The sequence below is a fragment of the Lissotriton helveticus genome, chromosome 12 (assembly GCF_964261635.1).
Source record: "Lissotriton helveticus chromosome 12, aLisHel1.1, whole genome shotgun sequence".
NCBI classification, from domain to species: domain Eukaryota; kingdom Metazoa; phylum Chordata; class Amphibia; order Caudata; family Salamandridae; genus Lissotriton; species Lissotriton helveticus.
In genome coordinates, this window is record NC_136073.1 from 716,964,127 (window position 1) to 716,977,205 (window position 13,079).

The following is a 13,079-nucleotide window of genomic DNA, read 5'->3' on the forward strand; positions in this document are numbered from 1 at the left end:
AACACCCCCCCCCATTACGTCATGGTTCAGAAAGGTGAAAAAAGGTCAGTTTTCAAATGTTTTATTTTTGAACGTCAGTTCACATTTGTAGGTAGATCATCAGTTTTAGAGCTGAAATTAGCATGTTTAAAGTGATTTTCGTGCTTCCAGGGGCCCGGGAAGTGAATTAAATACCATTTGGAGGCATTTAATGTTCAAGCAAAAACAGGTGATTTTTGACAAAAGAGATAACACCCCCCATTACGTCATACTTCAGAAAGATGAAAAATGGTCCGTTTTCAAATGTTTTATTTTTGAACGTCAGTTCACATTTGTAGGTAGATCATCAGTTTTAGAGCTAAAATTAGCATGTTTAAAGTGATTTTCATGCTTCCAGTGACCCGGGAAGTGAATTGAATACCATTTGGAGGCATTTAATGTTCAAGCAAAAACAGGTGATTTTTGACAAAAGAGATAACACCCCCCATTACGTCATGCTTCAGAAAGGTGAAAAATGGTCAGTTTTCAAATGTTTTATTTTTGAACGTCAGTTCACATTTGTAGGTAGATCATCAGTTTTAGAGCTAAAATTAGCATGTTTAAAGTGATTTTCATGCTTCCAGTGACCCGGGAAGTGAATTAAATACCATTTGGAGGCATTTAATGTTCAAGCAAAAACAGGTGATTTTTGACAAAAGAGATAACACCCCCCCATTACGTCATGCTTCAGAAAGGTAAAAAATGGTCCGTTTTCAAATGTTTTATTTTTGAACGTCAGTTCACATTTGTAGGTAGATCATCAGTTTTAGAGCTAAAATTAGCATGTTTAAAGTGATTTTCCTGCTTCCAGGGGCCCTAAACACAAGATTTGTGGAATGGTTAAAAGTGCATGAAAATGGCCAATTTACTCACTCTGAGGTCTCAAAAAGTGTTTCTTCTCCCCGGGAAGTAAATTAAATACCATTTGGAGGCATTTAATGTTCAAGCAAAAACAGGTGATTTTTGACAAAAGAGAAAACACCCCCCATTACGTCATGCTTCATAAAGGTGAAAAATTGTCAGTTTTCAAATGTTTTATTTTTGAACGTCAGTTTACATTTGTAGGTAGATCATCAGTTTAAGAGCTAAAATTAGCATGTTTAAAGCGATTTTCATACTTCCAGGGGTCGGGAAGTGAATTAAATACCATTTGGAGACATTTAATGTTCAAGCAAAAACAGGTGATTTTTGACAAAAGAGATAACACCCCCCATTACGTCATGCTTCAGAAAGGTGAAAAATGGTCCGTTTTCAAATGTTTTATTTTTGAACGTCAGTTCACATTTGTAGGTAGATCATCAGTTTAAGAGCTAAAATTAGCATGTTTAAAGTGATTTTCATGCTTCCAGGGGCCCGGGAAGTGAATTAAATACCATTTGGAGACATTTAATGTTCAAACAAATACAGGTGATTTTTGTCAAAGGAGATAACACCCCCCCATTACGTCATGCTTCAGAAAGGTGAAAAATGGTCAGTTTTCAAATGTTTTATTTTTGAACGTCAGTTCACATTTGTAGGTAGATCGTCAGTTTAAGAGCTAAAATTAGCATGTTTAAAGTTATTTTAATGCTTCCAGGGGCCCGGGAAGTGAAATAAATACCATTTGGAGGCATTTAATGTTCAAGCAAAAACAGGTGATTTTTGACAAATGAGATAACACCCCCCCCATTACGTCATGGTTCAGAAAGGTGAAAAATGGTCAGTTTTCAAATGTTTTATTTTTGAACGTCAGTTCACATTTGTAGGTAGATCGTCAGTTTAAGAGCTAAAATTAGCATGTTTAAAGTTATTTTCATGTTTCCAGGGGCCCGGGAAGTGAAATAAATACCATTTGGAGGCATTTAATGTTCAAGCAAAAACAGGTGATTTTTGACAAATGAGTTAACACCCCCCCCCATTACGTCATGGTTCAGAAAGGTGAAAAAAGGTCCGTTTTCAAATGTTTTATTTTTGAACGTCAGTTCACATTTGTAGGTAGATCATCAGTTTTAGAGCTGAAATTAGCATGTTTAAAGTGATTTTCGTGCTTCCAGGGGCCCGGGAAGTGAATTAAATACCATTTGGAGACATTTAATGTTCAAACAAATACAGGTAATTTTTGTCAAAGGAGATAACACCCCCCATTACGTCATGCTTCAGAAAGGTGAAAAATGGTCAGTTTTCAAATGTTTTATTTTTGAACGTCAGTTCACATTTGTAGGTAGATCGTCAGTTTAAGAGCTAAAATTAGCATGTTTAAAGTTATTTTCATGCTTCCAGGGGCCCGGGAAGTGAAATAAATACCATTTGGAGGCATTTAATGTTCAAGCAAAAACAGGTGATTTTTGACAAATGAGATAACACCCCCCCCATTACGTCATGGTTCAGAAAGGTGAAAAATGGTCAGTTTTCAAATGTTTTATTTTTGAACGTCAGTTCACATTTGTAGGTAGATCGTCAGTTTAAGAGCTAAAATTAGCATGTTTAAAGTTATTTTCATGTTTCCAGGGGCCCGGAAAGTGAAATAAATACCATTTGGAGGCATTTAATGTTCAAGCAAAAACAGGTGATATTTGACAAATGAGTTAACACCCCCCCCATTACGTCATGGTTCAGAAAGGTGAAAAAAGGTCAGTTTTCAAATGTTTTATTTTTGAACGTCAGTTCACATTTGTAGGTAGATCATCAGTTTTAGAGCTGAAATTAGCATGTTTAAAGTGATTTTCGTGCTTCCAGGGGCCCGGGAAGTGAATTAAATACCATTTGGAGGCATTTAATGTTCAAGCAAAAACAGGTGATTTTTGACAAAAGAGATAACACCCCCCCCCATTACGTCATGCTTCAGAAAGGTGAAAAATGGTCCTTTTTCAAATGTTTTATTTTTGAACGTCAGTTCACATTTGTAGGTAGATCATCAGTTTTAGAGCTAAAATTAGAATGTTTAAAGTGATTTTCATGCTTCCAGTGACCCGGGAAGTGAATTAAATACCATTTGGAGGCATTTAATGTTCAAGCAAAAACAGGTAATTTTTGACAAAAGAGATAACACCCCCCCATTACGTCATGCTTCAGAAAGGTAAAAAATGGTCCGTTTTCAAATGTTTTATTTTTGAACGTCAGTTCACATTTGTAGGTAGATCATCAGTTTTAGAGCTAAAATTACCATGTTTAAAGTGATTTTCATGCTTCCAGGGGCCCTAAACACAAGATTTATGGAATGGTTAAAAGTGCATGAAAATGGCCAATTTACTCACTCTGAGGTCTCAAAAAGTGTTTCTTCACCCCGGGAAGTGAATTAAATACCATTTGGAGGCATTTAATGTTCAAGCAAAAACAGGTGATTTTTGACAAAAGAGATAACACCCCCCATTACGTCATGCTTCAGAAAGGTGAAAAATGGTCAGTTTTCAAATGTTTTATTTTTGAACGTCAGTTTACATTTGTAGGTGGATCATCAGTTTAAGAGCTAAAATTAGCATGTTTAAAGCGATTTTCATGCTTCCAGGGGTCCGGGAAGTGAATTAAATACCATTTGGAGACATTTAATGTTCAACCAAAAACAGGTGATTTTTGACAAAAGAGATAACACCCCCCATTACGTCATGCTTCAGAAAGGTGAAAAATAGTCCGTTTTCAAATGTTTTATTTTTGAACGTCAGTTCACATTTGTAGGTAGATCATCAGTTTTAGAGCTAAAATTAGCATGTTTAAAGTGATTTTCATGCTTCCAGTGACCCGGGAAGTGAATTAAATACCATTTGGAGGCATTTAATGTTCAAACAAAAACAGGTGATTTTTGACAAAAGAGATAACACCCCCCCCCCATTACGTCATGCTTCACAAAGGTGAAAAATGGTCCGTTTTCAAATGTTTTATTTTTGAACGTCAGTTCACATTTGTAGGTATATCATCAGTTTTAGAGCTAAAATTAGCATGTTTAAAGTGATTTTCAGGCTTCCAGGGGCCCTAAACACAAGATTTGTGGAATGGTTAAAAGTGCATGAAAATGGCCAATTTACTCACTCTGAGGTCTGAAAAAGTGTTTCTTCACCCCGGGAAGTGAATTAAATACCATTTGGAGGCATTTAATGTTCAAGCAAAAACAGGTGATTTTTGACAAAAGAGATAACACCCCCCATTACGTCATGCTTCAGAAAGGTAAAAAATGGTCAGTTTTCAAATGTTTTATTTTTGAACGTCAGTTTACATTTGTAGGTAGATCATCAGTTTAAGAGCTAAAATTAGCATGTTTAAAGCGATTTTCATGCTTCCAGGGGTCCGGGAAGTGAATTAAATACCATTTGGAGACATTTAATGTTCAAGCAAAAACAGGTGATTTTTGACAAAAGAGATAACACCCCCCATTACGTCATGCTTCAGAAAGGTGAAAAATGGTCCGTTTTCAAATGTTTTATTTTTGAACGTCAGTTCACATTTGTAGGTAGATCATCAGTTTTAGAGCTAAAATTAGCATTTTGAAAGTGATTTTCATGCTTCCAGTGACCCGGGAAGTGAATTAAATACCATTTGGAGGCATTTAATGTTCAAGCAAAAACAGGTAATTTTTGACAAAAGAGATAACACCCCGACATTACGTCATGCTTCAGAAAGGTAAAAAATGGTCCGTTTTCAAATGTTTTATTTTTGAACATCAGTTCACATTTTTAGGTAGATCATCAGTTTTAGAGCTAAAATTAGCATGTTTAAAGTGATTTTCATGCTTCCAGGGGCCCTAAACACAAGATTTGTGGAATGTTTAAAAGTGCATGAAAATGGCCAATTTACTCACTCTGAGGTCTGAAAAAGTGTTTCTTCACCCCGGGAAGTGAATTAAATACCATTTGGAGGCATTTAATGTTCAAGCAAAAACAGGTGATTTTTGACAAAAGAGATAACACCCCCCATTACGTCATGCTTCAGAAAGGTAAAAAATGGTCAGTTTTCAAATGTTTTATTTTTTAACGTCAGTTTACATTTGTAGGTAGATCATCAGTTTAAGAGCTAAAATTAGCATGTTTAAAGCGATTTTCATGCTTCCAGGGGTCCGGGAAGTGAATTAAATACCATTTGGAGACATTCAATGTTCAAGCAAAAACAGGTGATTTTTGACAAAAGAGATAACACCCCCCATTACGTCATGCTTCAGAAAGGTGAAAAATGGTCCGTTTTCAAATGTTTTATTTTTGAACGTCAGTTCACATTTGTAGGTAAATCATCAGTTTAAGAGCTAAAATTAGCATGTTTAAAGTGATTTTCATGCTTCCAGGGGCCCGGTAAGTGAATTAAATACCATTTGGAGACATTTAATGTTCAAACAAATACAGGTGATTTTTGTCAAAGGAGATAACACCCCCCCATTACGTCATGCTTCAGAAAGGTGAAAAACGGTCCGTTTTCAAATGTTTTATTTTTGAACGTCAGTTCACATTTGTAGGTAGATCGTCAGTTTAAGAGCTAAAATTAGCATGTTTAAAGTTATTTTCATGTTTCCAGGGGCCCGGGAAGTGAAATAAATACCATTTGGAGGCATTTAATGTTCAAGCAAAAACAGGTGATTTTTGACAAATGAGTTAACACCCCCCCCCCCCATTACGTCATGGTTCAGAAAGGTGAAAAAAGGTCCGTTTTCAAATGTTTTATTTTTGAACGTCAGTTCACATTTGTAGGTAGATCATCAGTTTTAGAGCTGAAATTAGCATGTTTAAAGTGATTTTCATGCTTCCAGGGGCCCTAAACACAAGATTTGTGGAATGGTTAAAAGTGCATGAAAATGGCCAATTTACTCACTCTGAGGTCTCAAAAAGTGTTTCTTCACCCCGGGAAGTGAATTAAATACCATTAGGAGGCATTTAATGTTCAAGCAAAAACAGGTGATTTTTGACAAAAGAGATAACACCCCCCATTACGTCATGCTTCAGAAAGGTGAAAAATGGTCAGTTTTCAAATGTTTTATTTTTGAACGTCAGTTTACATTTGTAGGTAGATCATCAGTTTAAGAGCTAAAATTAGCATGTTTAAAGCGATTTTCATGCTTCCAGGGGTCCGGGAAGTGAATTAAATACCATTTGGAGACATTTAATGTTCAAGCAAAAACAGGTGATTTTTGACAAAAGAGATAACACCCCCCATCACGTCATGCTTCAGAAAGGTGAAAAATGGTCCGTTTTCAAATGTTTTATTTTTGAACGTCAGTTCACATTTGTAGGTAGATCATCAGTTTAAGAGCTAAAATTAGCATGTTTAAAGTGATTTTCATGCTTCCAGGGGCCCAGGAAGTGAATTAAATACCATTTGGAGACATTTAATGTTCAAACAAATACAGGTGATTTTTGTCAAAGGAGATAACACCCCCCCCATTACGTCATGCTTCAGAAAGGTGAAAAATGGTCAGTTTTCAAATGTTTTATTTTTGAACGTCAGTTCACATTTGTAGGTAGATCGTCAGTTTAAGAGCTAAAATTAGCATGTTTAAAGTTATTTTCATGCTTCCAGGGGCCCGGGAAGTGAAATAAATACCATTTGGAGGCATTTAATGTTCAAGCAAAAACAGGTGATTTTTGACAAATGAGATAACATCCCCCCATTACGTCATGGTTCAGAAAGGTGAAAAATGGTCAGTTTTCAAATGTTTTATTTTTGAACGTCAGTTCACATTTGTAGGTAGATCGTCAGTTTAAGAGCTAAAATTAGCATGTTTAAAGTTATTTTCATGTTTCCAGGGGCCCGGGAAGTGAAATAAATACCAATTGGAGGCATTTAATGTTCAAGCAAAAACAGGTGATTTTTGACAAATGAGTTAACACCCCCCCCCATTACGTCATGGTTCAGAAAGGTGAAAAAAGGTCCGTTTTCAAATGTTTTATTTTTGAACGTCAGTTCACATTTGTAGGTAGATCATCAGTTTTAGAGCTGAAATTAGCATGTTTAAAGTGATTTTCGTGCTTCCAGGGGCCCGGGAAGTGAATTTAATACCATTTAGAGGCATTTAATGTTCAAGCAAAAACAGGTGATTTTTGACAAAAGAGATAACACCCCCCCCATTACGTCATGCTTCAGAAAGGTGAAAAATGGTCCGTTTTCAAATGTTTTATTTTTGAACGTCAGTTCACATTTGTAGGTAGATCATCAGTTTTAGAGCTAAAATTAGCATGTTTAAAGTGATTTTCATGCTTCCAGTGACCCGGGAAGTGAATTAAATACCATTTGGAGGCATTTAATGTTCAAACAAAAACAGGTGATTTTTGACAAAAGAGATAACACCCCCCCATTACGTCATGCTTCACAAAGGTGAAAAATGGTCCGTTTTCAAATGTTTTATTTTTGAACGTCAGTTCACATTTGTAGGTATATCATCAGTTTTAGAGCTAAAATTAGCATGTTTAAAGTGATTTTCAGGCTTCCAGGGGCCCTAAACACAAGATTTGTGGAATGGTTAAAAGTGCATGAAAATGGCCAATTTACTCACTCTGAGGTCTGAAAAAGTGTTTCTTCACCACGGGAAGTGAATTAAATACCATTTGGAGGCATTTAATGTTCAAGCAAAAACAGGTGATTTTTGACAAAAGAGATAACACCCCCCATTACGTCATGCTTCAGAAAGGTAAAAAATGGTCAGTTTTCAAATGTTTTATTTTTGAACGTCAGTTTACATTTGTAGGTAGATCATCAGTTTAAGAGCTAAAATTAGCATGTTTAAAGCGATTTTCATGCTTCCAGGGGTCCGGGAAGTGAATTAAATACCATTTGGAGACATTTAATGTTCAAGCAAAAACAGGTGATTTTTGACAAAAGAGATAACACCCCCCATTACGTCATGCTTCAGAAAGGTGAAAAATGGTCCGTTTTCAAATGTTTTATTTTTGAACGTCAGTTCACATTTGTAGGTAGATCATCAGTTTTAGAGCTAAAATTAGCATGTTTAAAGTGATTTTCATGCTTCCAGTGACCCGGGAAGTGAATTAAATACCATTTGGAGGCATTTAATGTTCAAGCAAAAACAGGTAATTTTTGACAAAAGAGATAACACCCCGACATTACGTCATGCTTCAGAAAGGTAAAAAATGGTCCGTTTTCAAATGTTTTATTTTTGAACGTCAGTTCACATTTGTAGGTAGATCATCAGTTTTAGAGCTAAAATTAGCATGTTTAAAGTGATTTTCATGCTTCCAGGGGCCCTAAACACAAGATTTGTGGAATGGTTAAAAGTGCATGAAAATGGCCAATTTACTCACTCTGAGGTCTGAAAAAGTGTTTCTTCACCCCGGGAAGTGAATTAAATACCATTTGGAGGCATTTAATGTTCAAGCAAAAACAGGTGATTTTTGACAAAAGAGATAACACCCCCCATTACGTCATGCTTCAGAAAGGTAAAAAATGGTCAGTTTTCAAATGTTTTATTTTTGAACGTCAGTTTACATTTGTAGGTAGATCATCAGTTTAAGAGCTAAAATTAGCATGTTTAAAGCGATTTTCATGCTTCCAGGGGTCCGGAAAGTGAATTAAATACCATTTGGAGACATTTAATGTTCTAGCAAAAACAGGTGATTTTTGACAAAAGAGATAACACCCCCCATTACGTCATGCTTCAGAAAGGTGAAAAATGGTCCATTTTCAAATGTTTTATTTTTGAACGTCAGTTCACATTTGTAGGTAGATCATCAGTTTTAGAGCTAAAATTAGCATATTTAAAGTGATTTTCATGCTTCCAGTGACCCGGGAAGTGAATTGAATACCATTTGGAGGCATTTAATGTTCAAGCAAAAACAGGTGATTTTTGACAAAAGAGATAACACCCCCCATTACGTCATGCTTCAGAAAGGTGAAAAATGGTCAGTTTTCAAATGTTTTATTTTTGAACGTCAGTTCACATTTGTAGGTAGATCATCAGTTTTAGAGCTAAAATTAGCATGTTTAAAGTGATTTTCATGCTTCCAGTGACCCGGGAAGTGAATTAAATACCATTTGGAGGCATTTAATGTTCAAGCAAAAACAGGTGATTTTTGACAAAAGAGATAACACCCCCCCATTACGTCATGCTTCAGAAAGGTAAAAAATGGTCCGTTTTCAAATGTTTTATTTTTGAACGTCAGTTCACATTTGTAGGTAGATCATCAGTTTTAGAGCTAAAATTAGCATGTTTAAAGTGATTTTCCTGCTTCCAGGGGCCCTAAACACAAGATTTGTGGAATGGTTAAAAGTGCATGAAAATGGCCAATTTACTCACTCTGAGGTCTCAAAAAGTGTTTCTTCTCCCCGGGAAGTAAATTAAATACCATTTGGAGGCATTTAATGTTCAAGCAAAAACAGGTGATTTTTGACAAAAGAGAAAACACCCCCCATTACGTCATGCTTCAGAAAGGTGAAAAATTGTCAGTTTTCAAATGTTTTATTTTTGAACGTCAGTTTACATTTGTAGGTAGATCATCAGTTTAAGAGCTAAAATTAGCATGTTTAAAGCGATTTTCATACTTCCAGGGGTCGGGAAGTGAATTAAATACCATTTGGAGACATTTAATGTTCAAGCAAAAACAGGTGATTTTTGACAAAAGAGATAACACCCCCCATTACGTCATGCTTCAGAAAGGTGAAAAATGGTCCGTTTTCAAATGTTTTATTTTTGAACGTCAGTTCACATTTGTAGGTAGATCATCAGTTTAAGAGCTAAAATTAGCATGTTTAAAGTGATTTTCATGCTTCCAGGGGCCCGGGAAGTGAATTAAATACCATTTGGAGACATTTAATGTTCAAACAAATACAGGTGATTTTTGTCAAAGGAGATAACACCCCCCCATTACGTCATGCTTCAGAAAGGTGAAAAATGGTCAGTTTTCAAATGTTTTATTTTTGAACGTCAGTTCACATTTGTAGGTAGATTGTCAGTTTAAGAGCTAAAATTAGCATGTTTAAAGTTATTTTCATGCTTCCAGGGGCCCGGGAAGTGAAATAAATACCATTTGGAGGCATTTAATGTTCAAGCAAAAACAGGTGATTTTTGACAAATGAGATAACACCCCCCCCCATTACGTTATGGTTCAGAAAGGTGAAAAATGGTCAGTTTTCAAATGTTTTATTTTTGAACGTCAGTTCACATTTGTAGGTAGATCGTCAGTTTAAGAGCTAAAATTAGCATGTTTAAAGTTATTTTCATGTTTCCAGGGGCCCGGGAAGTGAAATAAATACCATTTGGAGGCATTTAATGTTCAAGCAAAAACAGGTGATTTTTGACAAATGAGTTAACACCCCCCCCCCCATTACGTCATGGTTCAGAAAGGTGAAAAAAGGTCAGTTTTCAAATGTTTTATTTTTGAACGTCAATTCACATTTGTAGGTAGATCATCAGTTTTAGAGCTGAAATTAGCATGTTTAAAGTGATTTTCGTGCTTCCAGGGGCCCGGGAAGTGAATTAAATACCATTTGGAGGCATTTAATGTTCAAGCAAAAACAGGTGATTTTTGACAAAAGAGATAACACCCCCCCCCATTACGTCATGCTTCAGAAAGGTGAAAAATGGTCCGTTTTCAAATGTTTTATTTTTGAACGTCAGTTCACATTTGTAGGTAGATCATCAGTTTTAGAGCTAAAATTAGCATGTTTAAAGTGATTTTCATGCTACCAGTGACCCGGGAAGTGAATTAAATACCATTTGGAGGCATTTAATGTTCAAGCAAAAACAGGTAATTTTTGACAAAAGAGATAACACCCCCCCATTACGTCATGCTTCAGAAAGGTAAAAAATGGTCCGTTTTCAAATGTTTTATTTTTGAACGTCAGTTCACATTTGTAGGTAGATCATCAGTTTTAGAGCTAAAATTAGCATGTTTAAAGTGATTTTCATGCTTCCAGGGGCCCTAAACACAAGATTTGTGGAATGGTTAAAAGTGCATGAAAATGGCCAATTTACTCACTCTGAGGTCTGAAAAAGTGTTTCTTCACCCCGGGAAGTGAATTAAATACCATTTGGAGGCATTTAATGTTCAAGCAAAAACAGGTGATTTTTGACAAAAGAGATAACACCCCCCATTACGTCATGCTTCAGAAAGGTGAAAAATGGTCAGTTTTCAAATGTTTTATTTTTGAACGTCAGTTTACATTTGTAGGTAGATCATCAGTTTAAGAGCTAAAATTAGCATGTTTAAAGCGATTTTCATGCTTCCAGGGGTCCGGGAAGTGAATTAAATACCATTTGGAGACATTTAATGTTCAAGCAAAAACAGGTGATTTTTGACAAAAGAGATAACACCCCCCATTACGTCATGCTTCAGAAAGGTGAAAAATGGTCCGTTTTCAAATGTTTTATTTTTGAACGTCAGTTCACATTTGTAGGTAGATCATCAATTTAAGAGCTAAAATTAGCATGTTTAAAGTTATTTTCATGCTTCCAGGGGCCCGGGAAGTGAAATAAATACCATTTGGAGGCATTTAATGTTCAAGCAAAAACAGGTGATTTTTGACAAATGAGATAACACCCCCCCCCCATTACGTCATGGTTCAGAAAGGTGAAAAATGGTCAGTTTTCAAATGTTTTATTTTTGAACGTCAGTTCACATTTGTAGGTAGATCGTCAGTTTAAGAGCTAAAATTAGCATGTTTAAAGTTATTTTCATGTTTCCAGGGGCCCGGAAAGTGAAATAAATACCATTTGGAGGCATTTAATGTTCAAGCAAAAACAGGTGATATTTGACAAATGAGTTAACACCCCCCCCCATTACGTCATGGTTCAGAAAGGTGAAAAAAGGTCAGTTTTCAAATGTTTTATTTTTGAACGTCAGTTCACATTTGTAGGTAGATCATCAGTTTTAGAGCTGAAATTAGCATGTTTAAAGTGATTTTCGTGCTTCCAGGGGCCCGGGAAGTGAATTAAATACCATTTGGAGGCATTTAATGTTCAAGCAAAAACAGGTGATTTTTGACAAAAGAGATAACACACCCCCCCCATTACGTCATGCTTCAGAAAGGTGAAAAATGGTCCTTTTTCAAATGTTTTATTTTTGAACGTCAGTTCACATTTGTAGGTAGATCATCAGTTTTAGAGCTAAAATTAGAATGTTTAAAGTGATTTTCATGCTTCCAGTGACCCGGGAAGTGAATTAAATACCATTTGGAGGCATTTAATGTTCAAGCAAAAACAGGTAATTTTTGACAAAAGAGATAACACCCCCCCATTACGTCATGCTTCAGAAAGGTAAAAAATGGTCCGTTTTCAAATGTTTTATTTTTGAACGTCAGTTCACATTTGTAGGTAGATCATCAGTTTTAGAGCTAAAATTACCATGTTTAAAGTGATTTTCATGCTTCCAGGGGCCCTAAACACAAGATTTATGGAATGGTTAAAAGTGCATGAAAATGGCCAATTTACTCACTCTGAGGTCTCAAAAAGTGTTTCTTCACCCCGGGAAGTGAATTAAATACCATTTGGAGGCATTTAATGTTCAAGCAAAAACAGGTGATTTTTGACAAAAGAGATAACACCCCCCATTACGTCATGCTTCAGAAAGGTGAAAAATGGTCAGTTTTCAAATGTTTTATTTTTGAACGTCAGTTCACATTTGTAGGTGGATCATCAGTTTAAGAGCTAAAATTAGCATGTTTAAAGCGATTTTCATGCTTCCAGGGGTCCGGGAAGTGAATTAAATACCATTTGGAGACATTTAATGTTCAAGCAAAAACAGGTGATTTTTGACAAAAGAGATAACACCCCCCATTACGTCATGCTTCAGAAAGGTGAAAAATGGTCCGTTTTCAAATGTTTTATTTTTGAACGTCAGTTCACATTTGTAGGTAGATCATCAGTTTTAGAGCTAAAATTAGCATGTTTAAAGTGATTTTCATGCTTCCAGTGACCCGGGAAGTGAATTAAATACCATTTGGAGGCATTTAATGTTCAAACAAAAACAGGTGATTTTTGACAAAAGAGATAACACCCCCCCCCCATTACGTCATGCTTCACAAAGGTGAAAAATGGTCCGTTTTCAAATGTTTTATTTTTGAACGTCAGTTCACATTTGTAGGTATATCATCAGTTTTAGAGCTAAAATTAGCATGTTTAAAGTGATTTTCAGGCTTCCAGGGGCCCTAAACACAAG